The following is a 16079-nucleotide window of genomic DNA, read 5'->3' as shown; positions in this document are numbered from 1 at the left end:
GTTTTACTCCAAATGAAGTAATAATTACTGTTTGGACCGCAAAACTGACAGCTCGAAGGCTCGCATCGAGCCGGCTCGATGGAATTAAATATATCGATTTAGAATAAAATATCAAGCAATGCTGAATGTGTGGATGAAATCCCGAGCCGCGGGTCTTCCTCGACGTTATTGCTCGATCGAGCAAAACCGTATGTGAGTACTTAGCATAATGTTTGATAATTGCCAAACACCTACTTATTCCTACATTGCCCTTTCAATCAACAAAGGATCAAGAAGTACTAGCTCCTTGTTAAATTGAGATAGCTAATTGTATAGGTCACGTGTGTCGTGTTACTTGCAAAGTGTCACGAATGGGCCGGCTCGGCTGGAGAAATACCACGTTCTCACAGAAAACCGGCGTGAAACAGCGCTTGCGCTGTGTTTCGCCGAGTGAGTGAGTTTACCGGAGGCCCAATCCCCTACCCTATTCCCTTCCCTACGCTCCCTTATTCCCTTCCCTTCCCATCCCTACCTTCCCTATTACCCTATTCCCTCTTAAAAGGACGGCAACGCACCTGCAACTCTTCTGATTCTGCGAGTGTCCATGGGCGACGGAAGTTGCTTTCCATCAGGTGACCCGTTTGCTCGTTTGCCCCCTTATTTCATTAAAAAAAAAAGTACCTGTGTCTATCCGGCATCCATAATTTCTTGTGGGCTGTAAGTACAAAATAGTATAATTTAAAATTTTAAACTTAAAAGTTATAATAAAACGTGAATTCAGAAGCGTAAAGAATTTGTTTCATAAACTTCATACCAAAAAACCTAAGACATGTCTGAAGATTCTTTCTAAGCACGTAGCATAAAGTAATTAACTGAAAGCCTTAATAGCGCCATCTATCGTTAAACGAATTAAACCTATCCGCAGCACCACCCCCGTGGCTCTTTCGCACTTTTGCGTTTCAGACTTCAGTAGCCTTGCACCCCTCGCCGCGACCGGACGTACGCGAATTTTCTTCGCATCGCGTGTTTGAATATTCCAATTTCAAATTTGAATTGTCAAAGTGCGTGACTGATAGTGTGCATGATCTGCTTCACATCGGATGCGCGATGTTAAAAAGGTAAGTTTCGTTAACACGTTAAAAATGCTTAAACGATCTTAACGTTTTTCAACGAGCGCGTTAAATTTTTACCCCAATTACATTAATCAAGCCGAAGTGAGCTCCGAAATTTAGTTTTTGTTTCTGAGAATACATAATCAGCCGCGTAGCTCATTATGCCAACAATGCCTGGGCATGTGTGCATTTTTGTTCCATTATGAGCATTATGTGAGTATTATACTAGACTTGTTACTTTTTTAATTACAAACCTATTTTTAGTAACATAAAGGCGTTATTCTGAATAGGTTGTTATTCTAGAAATGTGAGCAAAGCAATTATATTATTTGTAAGCTCGTCATACTTTTTTGTTCAGATAATAAATATTCTGCCGAAAATTAAAAGACATGCGAATTTTAAATAACATTTAGATTATTTAGTTTGTTTCGAGAGCAAATTGATATGTTATTTCAGCTAAATGTTAGAACTAAGATGGTGAGGCTTATGTGAACCAGTACTTAGTTTAAATCCTCTTCCTGAGATTATATGTTGGTATATTACATTACTGTCGTCTCCACCTTGTAAATTGGAACTTGAAGGAGATATTTTGACAAGTTTGGTAACTTTATTTTCAATTAGTTTCGGAATTTACAGAGTAAATTTAATTATTTGTTTTGAATGTAATGAAAGTTAAAGTTCATATCGTTTTCGCGATAATGGTTTTTTAGATTTAAACGTTCAATTTTCTATGGTAGTAATTGATTAAAACAAAACATTTTGTGTGTCAAGAAGAACCTTTGCCACATAGACCTAAAATATCTGCCGTTACTAATTGTTGCCTTCAAGGCAGGCACAGAATATGTGAAGATTATCAGGTCGAGCGAAGCGAGCCCTAGTATATCCCACATCCTGAGCACTTTTGTGGTACAATTTTAGGAAAAACTATCACGCCTATTGATTTGTGCTCTAACATAGTAATTTTTGTTTATATGTACTTTGTATGTATATTATTATGAGTGTGTCAAGGTTTGGTTACTATTAAAATATAAAAAAAAACTGCCTTCAAGATTATTACCACGCAGGAAAACTACGCGAGCCCTCACAAAGCTTAGCTTTTAGCTAGTTTCCTCAAATTTATACCTTCATTGCAAATATAGGGATGAATCTGAAATATTTGCCAAGAGATAAGTGATATGTTTGTTTACCAGCCCCCTGATTGTTTACCGGGATAAAATGCACGCTTCCTAATCCTGTCGAATTCGTGTTTTTTTCGTAAAAATATTTTGGCTCATGTTTTATGAAAAGAAATTTAAATAAAATACACAAATAATCTGTTTTTGTTAAGTAACATTAGTATCTTTAAATCACTAACCTAACCACATAAACCTTGGGATTTTGAAAAATAAAAGAAAAACGGATTAAAAACATTGAATATTATTTTTTATTTTTAAGGTACTTAAGACTTAAGCTTACTTAAGCTTTTAATCTATTTAAGACGGTAAAATGTGGAATATTTTTTTTTATAAAATAAGCGGGCAAACGAGCAAACGGGTCACCTGATGGAAAGCAACTTCCGTCGCCTACGGACACTCGCAATATCAGAAGAGCTGCAGGTGCGTTGCCGTCCTTTTAAGAGGGAATAGGTGAGGGTAAGGAAGGGAATAGGGAAGGGTAGGAAAGGAATAGGGTAGGGGATTGGGCCTCCGGTAAACTCACTCACTCGGCGAAACACAGCGCAAGCACTGTTTCACGCCGATTTTCTGTGAGCCCGTGGTATTTCTCCAGTCGAGCCGGCCCATTCGTGCCAAAGCATGCTTCGGTACGAATGGGCCGGCATCTTTCATAGAGCCATGTCTCTACCAGGTAAAAACATGTGTCGGATGGGCATGTAAAAAGTCGGTGCTGCGCCTGATCTCTCGCCAGTCGTGTCTGTCTTCCGTCCCACTGGGTTATAAGAGTAAAGGAATAGAGAGTGCTCTTGTGTACTGCGCACACACTTGGGCACTATAAAATTACTCCTGCGTACCTGGTCTGGTTACAATGAAACCGGCCACCGTCACCGAAACCGGTGTGGGGAGTATTATACGTAAAAAAAATTGTTAATACTTACCCTTATTATTATGTATACCTATTTGCGTGCTCTTAAGTTTGTTTTCACCACTAGGTACCAACACCAAATTCCTTGAATGCTTCCTTCAAAGTTTTTATTTAACTTGGAATGTTTGTTTCTCAGTTCGAGTTCAAAATTTTAACCTGAATTAAGACTTTCCACTTACTCCACTACCAACTCCAAAGTTTCTCTGGTTATTCTGTAAAACTTGTTCAGCTAAAATATTCATTAAAACGCGATAATACAAATATAACTAACCTTTGGAAAGATTTTTCATGCAGAATCCAACGAGTTTCGTAATGCTAAATATTTTAAATTAAATTATCCGCGAAAATCTTTCATTACTAAAATTATGTCTTAGACTAAAATTAGAACTATCTTTGTTATTTTCCACCTTTTTGGTAAAAGGTGGCCCCGTGCGAGTTTCTTACGCCGGTTCTTCTCGGCGGGGTAGTTCCCGAACCGGTGGTAGGCCTCATGTAGACACGACGTTCTAAAAGAGTTAACTTTGTTAGCCTATTTAGAAATAAATATTTTTGATTTTGAATTTAGAGGTATACGTAATAACGTTGTTTTGCCATATATTTCGCCCAGATGGGCTGAATATAATTATGGTAAAAGATACTTAGGCATAAATTACTTTAATAAAATAAAACGCTACCCAGATGGGTAGCGTATTATTTTATTAAAGTGACTAACGGCCGTTCCCAATATTTGATCTATCTCTGGTTTTGCTCTACTAGAGATAGGAATAACTCACAATTGACATAAAATATATGTCTCTAATGTCTAATCTGAGCTATTCCTATCTCTAGTAGGGCAAAACCAGAGATAGATCAAATATTGGGAACGGCCGTAAATAAGTATGGTAGCATGGAAACGTCCATTGTCGCACAAACAATGGTCGCCGTCAGTCTCGAGTTGTAATAATTTACTATTATTGATTTAATAAATGCACTTATCAATATAATAAGTATCCAGTAGCCGATTCTCAGACCTACTGAATATGCATATAGGTAAAAACACGGAATATATAACACTAATATATATTCCATGGATAAAAATCAGTATAGCCGTTTCGGATGAGTACGGCAACTATAACACGAGATTTTTTTTATATAAGAAGATAACAAAAGAGTCTGTTTTTTTGGACACGCTTTTTTCACGAACTACTTGACCGATTTATTTTATGTATGTGGCACAGATATAAAAAAAACACGAGGAAGGATATTATAGGCTTCTTTTTGCGGGAATATGTAGAGTTCTCGCTAAACTTATATTTAAGTATACTTAAAGACGATATTAAATCTATAGCTGGGCCACGATGGACAAACATAGCCCAAGATAGAGAAAAGTGGGCATCTCTGGAGGAGGCCTTCACCCGCGGAGGGGTTCTGGATGATTAATAATTAGTTTAATTCCTACATATTTAGTTTTTTTATTCTTAGTGTAATAATCGTCTATGAAATAAAGGCTTTTTTATTTATTTTATTTTTATTATACTTAAACCATAAGCATAGCTTGTAAAAACATACCTTCAACTCCGTCACACCAAAATTCTATTATAAAAAATATAAATCATCCTATGTCCTATCTAAGAACTAAAAGTATCTCCTTACCAAATTGCAGCAAAATCGTTTTAGTGGTTTGGGCGTGAAGAGGTAACAAACACATACTTTCGCATTAATATGGATTATTAAATTCAACTGTTCCATTCCAAACACATTACCTAGTTTATTGGCCGAGCAATAACATACAATGTTATCACTTTATCAATTACGCAGTTGATTTGAATTAGTTTGGGCGTTCTAATTGGTTATTACTAATTTGGAGATCATCTTAAGTATAATCCACACTAAAATTATAAACAGTTTGTTTGTGTGTTTATTCTTTAAAGCGGCTGAACAGATTTTAATGGTAAATACATTTTTCTAAATTCTAGGTAATTTCATCAGAACAAATCAACAAAATCTTGCTTCATGTCTAAATTTAGAATTATAATAATTTGACGGCAAGATCTGAAAGCAATAAACTGATTAATTTTAAGAATTACATTTTTATCATTATCTTCTTCTTATAATATATAAAAATGGATCTTAAATGTGTTCGTCGCTCGTGTTAGTAATTTTTATATAATTGTGAAAGAGTGACTTTTTCTTTGATCATAATTATTATGGAAAACAAGCATTAAATATTTAAAATAATTACAGCTTTTCTGTAACATAATCCTCATTAGTATGAGGATTACGTTATCAAAAGCTGTAATTATTTATAATTAAACTATAATTATAGTAACATAATGGATAATATTATGTAGACGACCATATTTAATATTATATAATTGATTTACTTTGAAAAAACTCTAACTACATGATAACTATCATTACCTACGAAATTTTTTGATATATTTTAGTCCTTAGAAGTAATTATTATTAAAATACAAAGAGCTTAGATACTTATAAGGCTATATTAAAATTAATGACGTTAAGTATGAAGACTCATCCAACTTAAGAGGGCGACTAACCCAAAAAATCAAACATCGCCCTTCTCTCTTCACACTCACGCCCGTCTTTCATATGCCAGGTGAAAAAGGACGACGCGGATTCATCGCCAAATTAGTTTTTTCTCAATAACTCGATAAATATACAACATTTAAAAAATCTGCAAGGTCGGTTTCACAATTATGGAATTTTATACAATGTGATAAAATATTAACTTAGTTCAATGCACGGTTATGGAAATAAATGGAAAATTCGTGAAAATTAGATGCATCTTTGTGTTTTTTTCTATTGAAAAAATTAAAAGATATCGTGTTCATCAGATCGATTTCTTGTAAATATAATGTAGCATCTATCTAATTTTAGAAAATGAAACAATTCGGGGCTTATTTTCAAGTAAGTATAAAAATGAATTATAAAATCGAAAATTTTGGGTTAGTCGCCCCCTTAAACTGAGTCAGAAATACCAAAAAATCAATACAATAGACTGTACTGAACTGACCATGTTTTGTACGAGAAAATTCATTCTTATCACCTGATAACAAAAAACCTTAAAATAGGGCCATTTATTGGGCTGAATGGACTCTTTTAGGAGACTTTTAGGAGGCCCCAACTGTACTTAAGCCTCCATGCGAAGTCTCATTGTCTCATGATCAAATTGTACTAAGCAGGCAAAGTAAAAGTGAATTAAATGGGGAAGATTTAACAAAGGTAGCGCGTAATCCTTTTACAATTCCCTAGCGGCCTTAACCCTAAAAGGGTACGGTGTAAAAGAAAATTAGGGCCTCCCCGTGGGGGAAGAGTTACAATAGGTAAGTGATGTGATATTACTGTTTATATTCAAATGTAGTGCCCTTCTAATTATTCATGGACTGAGGAATGCTAGATGTAGCGTAAAGGACATCGGGCATTCTGGTCTAAAAAGAAATAAATTCGCGGACAGAACTAAGAAAATTAAACTTATTACTAATTTAAATCCAATGGTCACAAAACCATGCACAAAATATTATAACAATGTCAAAACTTATGTAACAAAAAATATGACTTAAACCTTTAACCATTATCCAATTCGGCCTTCAATAGCATGTGTCGAAAGTGAAAAAAATTCAAGTTTAGATTACAATTCGATTGTCTTTGTAACAGAGGGATAGGGGATTGGTAATAAGATCTCGAGCCCTCGGGGTACGAAACCTTATAGTACAATTTGAATATGATAATCCGTCGAAGGTTCATCCCTTACTCGTACTCGGATGGAATAAATTTAACAATCGTTGTAGTAGTATTGTTAAAGCTATGACGCCTCCGTGGTCCAGTGGTTTAGAGCGTGGGTCTTGACTCGTTCGATTCCCATATTCAAAACGTCTTATTTCCAAGTTTGGTTAGGACAATGCAGGCTGATCGCTTGATTGATTAAAAGGCCATACATTCGTCGGATGGGCATAATATAGAAAGTCCTGTGCCTCTCTCGCCAGTCTTGTCGGTCGTCCGTCCCACTGGATTATTAGAGTAAAAGGAATTGAGAGTGCTCTTGTGTACTGCGCACACACAAGAAAATACTCCTGCGTAACTGCTAAACGTTAACAAAATGTATGCGATTTGACATTTAATAAGTGATCGCTTCGCTAGCGAATACTAATATCAAATCCCATACATTTTGTGGGACTTTAAAGGATTGATTCAGACGGCAACGCGACGCGTAGATGCATTTCGAAATTTGTATGGATTTGACAGATTCGCAAGACGTCTCACGCAATTGAAATCTGTCAAATCCACACAAATTTATGCCGCGCCGCGCCTCGCTTCGCCTCGACGGGTTGCGGTCGGAATTGACCCTATGAATTGAAATAAAAAATTTACGTCAATTCCGTTCAAATAATTTTCATTCTATTAAAAAGCATAGAAATCTTTAAAGTGTTTGAAGAATGCACAGGTGCTTTTTTCCTGTCATAATCCAGCTGGACGGATACTCGACACGAGCAAGGGAAGGTTGGACGGGGACTTGGCATTTTCATTTTCCCGTTTTATTTTTATAGAGTTTAAAGAAAATGTACCAATTTATTAAGCCACAGTGAGCCCAAGGCAAAGTCAGGTTGCTAACTACAAAATAATTATTTACCCTTAATAACTACAAAAATATATTCTTATTTACCCAGAACGAAACACTGACTAATCACAAAATCTCAAAAATTATAACACCAACAAACTTGAAAATAGTACATTTATTGTTTGAAATTATTGGTTGAGGATAATAATATTATATACTATTTTGTTTAGTTTAGTAGTTAAGCATTTAAGAGACATTACTTAAACATGTCTTTGTCAAATTCTCAGCGATATCGTGCCTTTGTGTCTGGAAATCTTTTCGGGATAAAAACTATTCTATGTCCTTTCTCGGGATTCTAAGTAGGTATGTCCATACAAAATTTTCGTCAAAATTGGCTGACTATTTTTTAAAACAATACAATCATTAGAAGTGGGTCAAATATTTTGCTTCCATATTTTCTTTTAATAGTTACGGTCGACAACGAGTCGACCTCTAATAAAAAGCTTTTTAGAAATGGTCACGATGACAGTGAGGATTACCTTTTTTTTTGGGGATCACAAAAAAAGATTAAACAATAATACTCGTATTATGTACAAAATTTTGCCCTTGTCTAATATGTTAGAAATGTGGCTTGATCAACATGACAAAACTTTAACTATTTTGTCTGTGTATATTTTAAATATTCTGATTAGCAAGGGGTTTAAACTATACACCAAAATTAATTATTTAAGCCCCACCATAAAATTTAAGTGTGTTTTAATTAAACAGCAATCCCTTAATTTTGCGAACCCGACTCAAACGGTCCAAATTAAATCCGATCCGTGATTTGGGCAAAACAATGATGGCCGCTCAAGATAAATTAGGCGGGAAATCGTAAAATGTCACCCATGACACGTGAAAAACCACGGCCGAGTGATTAGCGCAACGAATTCGAAATTTAAAAGGATTTCTGGTCCTTCGAAAAAACGCGCAAAACAACCCTGTATAATAATTAATAACATGTTGTATTGAATCTATACTTCGATACTAATATTATAAATGCGAAAGTTTATCTGTAGCAGTCTATCTGTGTCTATCTTAACGTCCAACCCGCGGAACAGATTTTTATGAAATGTGATAGGGATATACTTTGAGTTCCGAGAAATGACATAGAAAACGTTCACCTATTATAATTACGTTACGCAGAAAATAGTACACACTACACTACAAGTGCTTCCATACCAAATTCCATCTAAATCGGTTCAGCGGTTTAAATGTGAAAAGTCAACAGACATTTGTAATCATCTATATATATAAAAATGGATTTTCAAATGTGTTAGTCGCGCTAAAACTCGAAAACAGCTGGACGGATTGGGCTGATTTTAGTCTTAAAATATTCGTAGAAGTCCAGGGAAGGTTATAAAGTGACACGAAGTTTACCGGGACAGCTAGTTATATTATATTATTATTAAGAAGTAGATGATGAGAAAAATTTGTAATTTATCACGTGGGAACCGTAATTTTTTCCAGGATAAAAAGTATCCTATGTCCTTTCCCAGGAGTCAAAGTATTTGGGCGGGCAGTTTGGGCGGGAAAAGTAACAAACAGACTGACAGACAGACAGACACACTTTCGCATATATAATATTAGTATGGATGGACATAAGCCGCATCAGAACGTACTCAAAACTTAACCGCCACGTCAATATTCAGACATGACATTCAAGCAACATATTCTAAGAAACTGGGTCAAATTTACCCTACCCGTTCCTGTAATCAAACAGCATGTGACGCAGGTGTAACCCTGCTAATCTCGTAAGTAATAGCTCGTCCAATAGGGATATATTTACCCCACGTAGTCTTAGACGTCCCACTTAATCAGGATTAATCCCGGGGGTTATTTTTGCCAGGGATCAAATTGACCCCGATCAAGACAAATCATTAGCTTCTTGAGATACGTACTTGTGACTTGTAATGACATAATAATATTATGTAACATAGCACTCTTGAAGGTATCTAAAAACACTATGCCGAAATTACGTGACAGAAATTCGACATAATATAATCAGTAACACTGTATACAAAAAACACATAACATAACTGTATAAATAAACCTGTAAAGTTAAAGTATGTAGTCAACCTCTTAAAATCTGTAAGGTCTAGAAAACTGATTTTTTTACACAATTAATTGTGTCAAAAAATCCATGAACTGAAGTTAACTTCAGTTCATGAAGATTAAATGCTCAAGACGAAAACACGATAAGGTACTGAAAAAATGCTCGATAGTTTCTTTTTTACAAAAAAACCTTGTTTTAGACACATCTTTGCTTGGATCTTCGAAGTTTGCTGTCTTTTTAACCGACTTCTCTTTAATATTTTTTAATATCTAAAAAGGTATTGATAAAACCTAAATTTGCTCAAAACACTTTGTTCATAATCATTATAGTTCGTCTTTTATTCAAGTAAAACTAACTTGGCGATGATTCCGTGCCGTCCTTTTTCACCTGTCATATAAAAGACGGGCGTGAATGTGAGGAGTGAAGGACGATGTTTGATTTTTAGAGTCAGGAGAGCTCTTAAAGGTTACTTTTTTTAGGGCTTTTTAGCTTTCACATCGCATTATTATTAGTCGCATAAAATCTTTTTTGTTGTTTCGCGTATCTAAGTACATATAAAACCTATTTAAATACACAACAACAGAACAGGGGGTAATTTTCACCCCAGCGCCCTCGACTCACTATACCCCATAAACCTTTGCGAGTGCAGACAACGTACCATTGTCGCATTTTAATGATACATTTAGTGTGAATATAATTCTTGTCTGGTATTCTTGGGTTAATATAATAGAGGAAATATCTCTTTGTTTGCGAAAAAAGGACGAGCTATGATTAAAAAAACTTTATTGTAGCAAAAATATACAAAACTCCCATAATAATGATATTACAGGGTTTTTTTAGCTGTTGAAGGGCCTGTTTCATCACTTTCTGATAAAGTGCCTAATAGGCTATTCAAAACTTTTTTGACAGATTCTCCATACTTGATCTGTCAAGTTAATTGGTGGATAGCCTTATCAGGAAGTGGTGAAACAGACCTTAAATTACCAAAATGATTAACTGTGGCTCTCACACTAGGATAACCTGTGTCGTGAGAGCTGATGCTTATTTTGATATTTGGAACGGATTTTACATTAGAGATAACTATGAGAAAGGACGTAGGCTATGTTACATTAGAACAAAGTGTACTGTCCAGTACTTCCATAGGGCAGGCAAAGACAAAAATAACTTTTTTTTTTTTTATTTAACTTGGTTTGTCAACAATTGATTGATTGAAAACGCATGTCAATTTCTTAAAGACAAACACCGCATTCACAATATCATAAAATCAACTAAAAAATATGAAATATAACATGCATATTTCGACGACCTCTGTGGCTCAGTGGTGAGCGCGTCGGTAGCTCAAGCAGGGGTTCGCGGGTTCGAAACAAAAAGTTTTCAATAGTCCCGGGTCTGGATGTGTATGATATAATAAAAATCTTAAATATATGTAAAGTATAAAAGTATTAAATATATTTCCGTTGTCTGGTACCTGTAACACAAGTCCTTCAGGTACTTAGCACAGGGCCAGACTGACGTGGTGTGAAGCGTCCATAGATATTATTATTATTATATTATTACAATTTGCTTAAAGTATTAATATAAAATTAATAAAATAACCAACTAAAAGATATAAAAATTCGTAATAGTAAAAAGGGATACAATAATAAAATTCATGAAATAGCCAATATTTTTTTTATTTTTATTATTATTAGACATGTAAACATTTTTATTTCTAAGAATACTTATCAGCTGGTTATTATAAAAAAGTATTTTTTTTTTAAATGAAATAAGGGGGCAAACGAGCAAACGGGTCACCTGATGGAAAGCAACTTCCATCGCCTATGGACACTCCCAGCATCAGAAGAGCTGCAAGTGCGTTGCCGACCTTTTAAGAGGGAATAGGGTAATAGGGGAGGGTAGGGAGGGGAAGGGAAGGGAATAGTTGAGGGTAGGGAAGGGAATAGGGTAGGGGTTAGGGGATAGGGGATTGGGCCTCCGGTAAACTCACTCACTCGGCGAAACACAGCGCAAGCGCTGTTTCACGCCGGTTTTCTGTGAGAACGTGGTATTTATCCGGTCGAGCCGGCCCATTCGTGCCGAAGCATGGCTCTCCCACGTATTGTTCAACTGAAATTTTATATCGGTGTAGATATTTTCATGTTTCACATTATCTCAGTGTTCTCATATAAATTGAAGCAATATACATTTTCTTTGCAACATAATATTCTTATAAGAATACCTAACTGCTTTGGTTTTTCATAGTTTGCTCCCGCGGGAAGTAGCTTCAGCGTAGAATGCACGTTATATTAGAAAGATATTTTATATTATGCGAGCATAAAACTAACTTTTATCTACAATATTTCCTTTGTAGGCGAATAAGTTAATTAGCCCTAGTTTTAAGTAAGTGTAAGACTGAAATTTTTTATTTTTATAATGATATTATAATTATGGCGCATTTTTTTGCGCTTTATTGAAGTAAAAACTTCTTTGGCAGGGGTTTATTTAAAAATAAAACTAAAAATAATATCTTACATAAAGGAGAGTCAGGATACGTGACCTGATTGAAAATTCGTAAGACACGGCGTAAAAAACAGAAATAATATATTTCTATTGAGTGGCGAAAATGAATGCTTGCACTGCTGTTTCATTTTTACATCCTGGAATGCAGAAAGATATTGAATTCTGAGAAAAATCCTCTAGAAAAACTCTAGATAACGCCAGTAACTCCGTTTCGCAAAATTTCGTTTTTCGCGCGGGAACCGTACATTGTTCGAAAAAAAAGTATCCTATGTCCTTTCCCGGGACTCAAAGTATCAGGACTCAATACCCAGCGAAATAGTTTCAGCGGTTCGGGCGTGAAGAGGTAACAGACGGACAGACAGACACACTTTCCCATTTATAATATTAGGTATGGATTAAGGGGGATCTTAATTTATTAATACTCGGTTCAATTCGGCCTGAATAATTATGGTAATGGTCACCTTTGTATGCCTGGTACCGATAGTTGGGACTTACCCCAATGTCAAAGGTCGGAGGTCAATTTAGTTCTAGGTAGGTTAACCTTAAATAATTAGAATTGAAATCTAATTATGCTTCATTAACCGACATTGCAAAAGAGGAGGTTTCTGAATTTGACCGTATGTAACGAGTATAATATTATTATGTTTTTTTTTTAAGTTTGTTAGCGAAAAACTTCGCCGTTTGTGAACCGATTTTCATAACACTTGTTGGAAAGAAAAATTTTAGGTCCTATCCGTGCGTCATATTATAAACGCGAAATCCATGTCAGAAATTCACGGTAAAACCACTGAACTAACTTCGATGAAAGATTGAGACTGAGTCACGGTAAAAGACAAAATATAAACTAAACCAAGGAAAATAAATAGCTAACTAGCCGCTACCAGGGCATATACGTCATCGACTGCTTAAGCCATCATTACAGTTTCTTCTGGCCTCACCCTAGTCGATTAAAAACCTAGAAAATTACGAAATAACGCATTTATTCAGTTCAGGTACGAAGTTATGAACAGTATCATAGAAAAGAGTAAAAAAGAGACCAGATAGCAGAAACTTCCTAAAAATTCAAGTAAAACTTACGAGCGTTGAAAAATGAAAGTCATGAATCTAAAACTACTAGTAACAGCCGTGGTCGGTAAAATCCCGAAATATGATAAAACTGGCTAAGTGCGGGTCGGACTCGATCACAAACGGTTCCGTACTAAGGTCGATTTCATTGTCAAATTGATTGCTCGCTGACCGTCGTCGCTGATGGCTTCAGATGTATGAAATTCTGGAATGCATTTTTGAGTAATGCGTAGCAGTTTGCGCTGATAATATATTTTATAACTTTTGGTGCGTGTCTGGCCCGCGTCAGAATAAAATCAGCAAAAGTTGGTGCCTTAAAAATTTATTGACATCGAACAAGAAAATGGTGAAAAGTCACATCTGTGCATGGGACAAAATTTTGTTGTCATTGCTGCAAGTCCTGCAACTTATAAAAAATTACTTAATAACTATAAAAAATTTCTGGCAATTGAATTGCAGTTCTGACATCGCTGTCTGACTCTCACCGGTAAAAGATATTATTAATAGAGTTCCGTTTTTCCTTTCGTGTACGCATCCCTACAAAGTGATTCTGTACCGCATGTGTAAAATCACTTTAAGTTTCAGTTTTATTTTTTCTGTTTTTAATGGTTGTCGTACATTTTTTGTTCAAACTATATTGTTGTAAGCTCTAAAAGTATTTGAACTATATTATCTTGGTATTCCTTTCACTGTTTACGTATGTATTACATGTATATGTATTATTATTATCACAAGAACTGGGTTTTATGCGGAATCTAACTATCTAACTATATCTAAAATCTAACGCGGAAAAACTAGCTAGGAATCATTTTTAGAAAATGTCATTTTATTCGTGTTTTATCGAATACCGAGCAAAGGTCAAATAGCTAGTATTTAATAAGTAATATAAAATTTTGAAATAATATTTTTTTGTATTTTCAACTGCAGTAAATATATTTTCAGAGTTTAAAATTTTGTTATTTCATATACATTTTTTCATGCTCATAAAAATGTGCCATAAGCTATTTCATTTATATTTTACCGGCGTACAATAAAAAATGGAATTTGGAAAATTGATAACAGATTCGTTCTTTATCGAAATTCACGCACTGTTAAATACTGTATATTCTGATTGTGCTGGATTACCACCGTCTATTGTTCGTAGTTCAATAGCCAATAAAACGACTCATTCGTATGAGCAAAATATAATATTATACAGTACGGTAACTTAGCCGTGTCATTGAAACTCGCTCAACAAAAAGATGTGTCTCTGAGACTATATCCATACCAATATTGTAAATGTCTGTCTGTAATGTAAATGTAATGAGTGTCTGTCTGTCCGTCTGTCTGTTTGTCTGTTACCTCTTCACACCTAAACCGCTAAACCGATTTTGAAACTTGATAATGAGATACTTTGGAGTCCCGGGAAAGGACATAAGATTTTTTGAAATGAAATAAGGGGGCAAACGAGCATACGGGTCACCTGATGGAAAGCAACTTCTGTCGCCCATGGACACTCGCAACATCAGAAGAGCTGCAGGTGCGTTGCCGGCCTTTTAAGAGGAAATAGGGGAGGGCAAGGAAGGGAATAGGGTAGGGGATTGGTCCTCCGGTAAACTCACTCACTCGGCGAAACACAGCGCAAGCGCTGTTTCACGCCGGCTTTCTGTGAGCACGTGGTATTTATCCGGTCGAGCCGGCCCATTCGTGCCGAAGCATGGCTCTCCCACGTATAAATATTTTATACCCGTGCGACGCCGGGGCGGGGCGCTAGTGTTATTATAATATCAAAAAATACCGAGTAACATTAAAGGTTAAATCACGCTCAGAATGTATGAAGCATCATTCCAATGACCTAAAAAGGTTAAGGACCTACCATGACTTAGCGAGTTCACTTGAACGGTTAAGTTTTTTGAGGGTAAAGTTTTTCGAGCTTGAAAATCATCCAATTAGGATTTTCTTTATTATTCGTCCAGCAAAATGTACCGCTTATTAACTTCCTTATACTATATTACCGAAAAAACGTAATCGTAATCTAAGAAAATAATAATCAAAATTTTTTAACGTCTAATTCTTGCTCTTTAAATTCGTACTATAAGTAATATAATGTAATACTACTGATCAAATAACTATCTTATGTAACAATAATATTTTGGATAAAAATATGGGGTATAGTATATCCACACAATATTATAAATGCGAAAGTGCGTCTGTCTGTCTGTTACCTCTTCGCGGTTAAACTGCTAAACTGATTTTCGTGAAATTTGGAATGCTGTTATTTTGAGTCCCGGGAAAGGACAAAGGATGGTTGTCGTTGCAGAAAAATGTACGGTTCCCACGTGATATACGATTTTTGGCACAAAGTTTTTACTTTATACGTGGGAGAGCCACGCTTTGGCACGAATGGGCCGGCTCGACCGGAGAAATATCACGTTCTCACAGAAAAGCATCGTGAAACAGCGCTTGCGCTGTGTTGCGCCGAGTGATTGAGTTTACCGGAGGCCCAATCCCCTATCCTATTCCCTTCCTTTCCCTACCCTACCCTATTACCCTATTCCCTCTTAAAAGGCCGACAACGCACTTGCAGCTCTTCTGATGCTGCGAATGTCCATGGGTGACGGAAGTTGCTTTCCATCAGGTGACCCGTTTGCTCATTTGCCCCCTTATTTCATAAAAAAACTTTACTTATCGTAAAGGTTAAAGTCTTTTCAAGAGC

General features: G+C 35.7%; 1 protein-coding gene across 2 annotated transcripts in view; it reads left to right on the top strand.

Moving 5' to 3' along the window:
• The first annotated feature begins 969 nt into the window (after positions 1-969).
• The window catches only part of LOC121729433 (neuroligin-4, Y-linked-like), a 92298-nt gene continuing 77188 nt past the window's right edge, over positions 970-16079 (top strand). For both annotated transcript variants that reach the window (XM_042117947.1, XM_042117946.1), the window contains exon 1: positions 970-1097. The gene's annotated coding sequence lies outside the window, so the exon portion shown is untranslated. The remainder of the gene's footprint in view (positions 1098-16079) is intronic.

This window comes from Aricia agestis, chromosome 8, assembly GCF_905147365.1.
Source record: "Aricia agestis chromosome 8, ilAriAges1.1, whole genome shotgun sequence".
Classification (NCBI taxonomy): Eukaryota; Metazoa; Arthropoda; class Insecta; order Lepidoptera; family Lycaenidae; genus Aricia; species Aricia agestis.
This window is presented reverse-complemented; position numbering and strand designations above follow the sequence as displayed.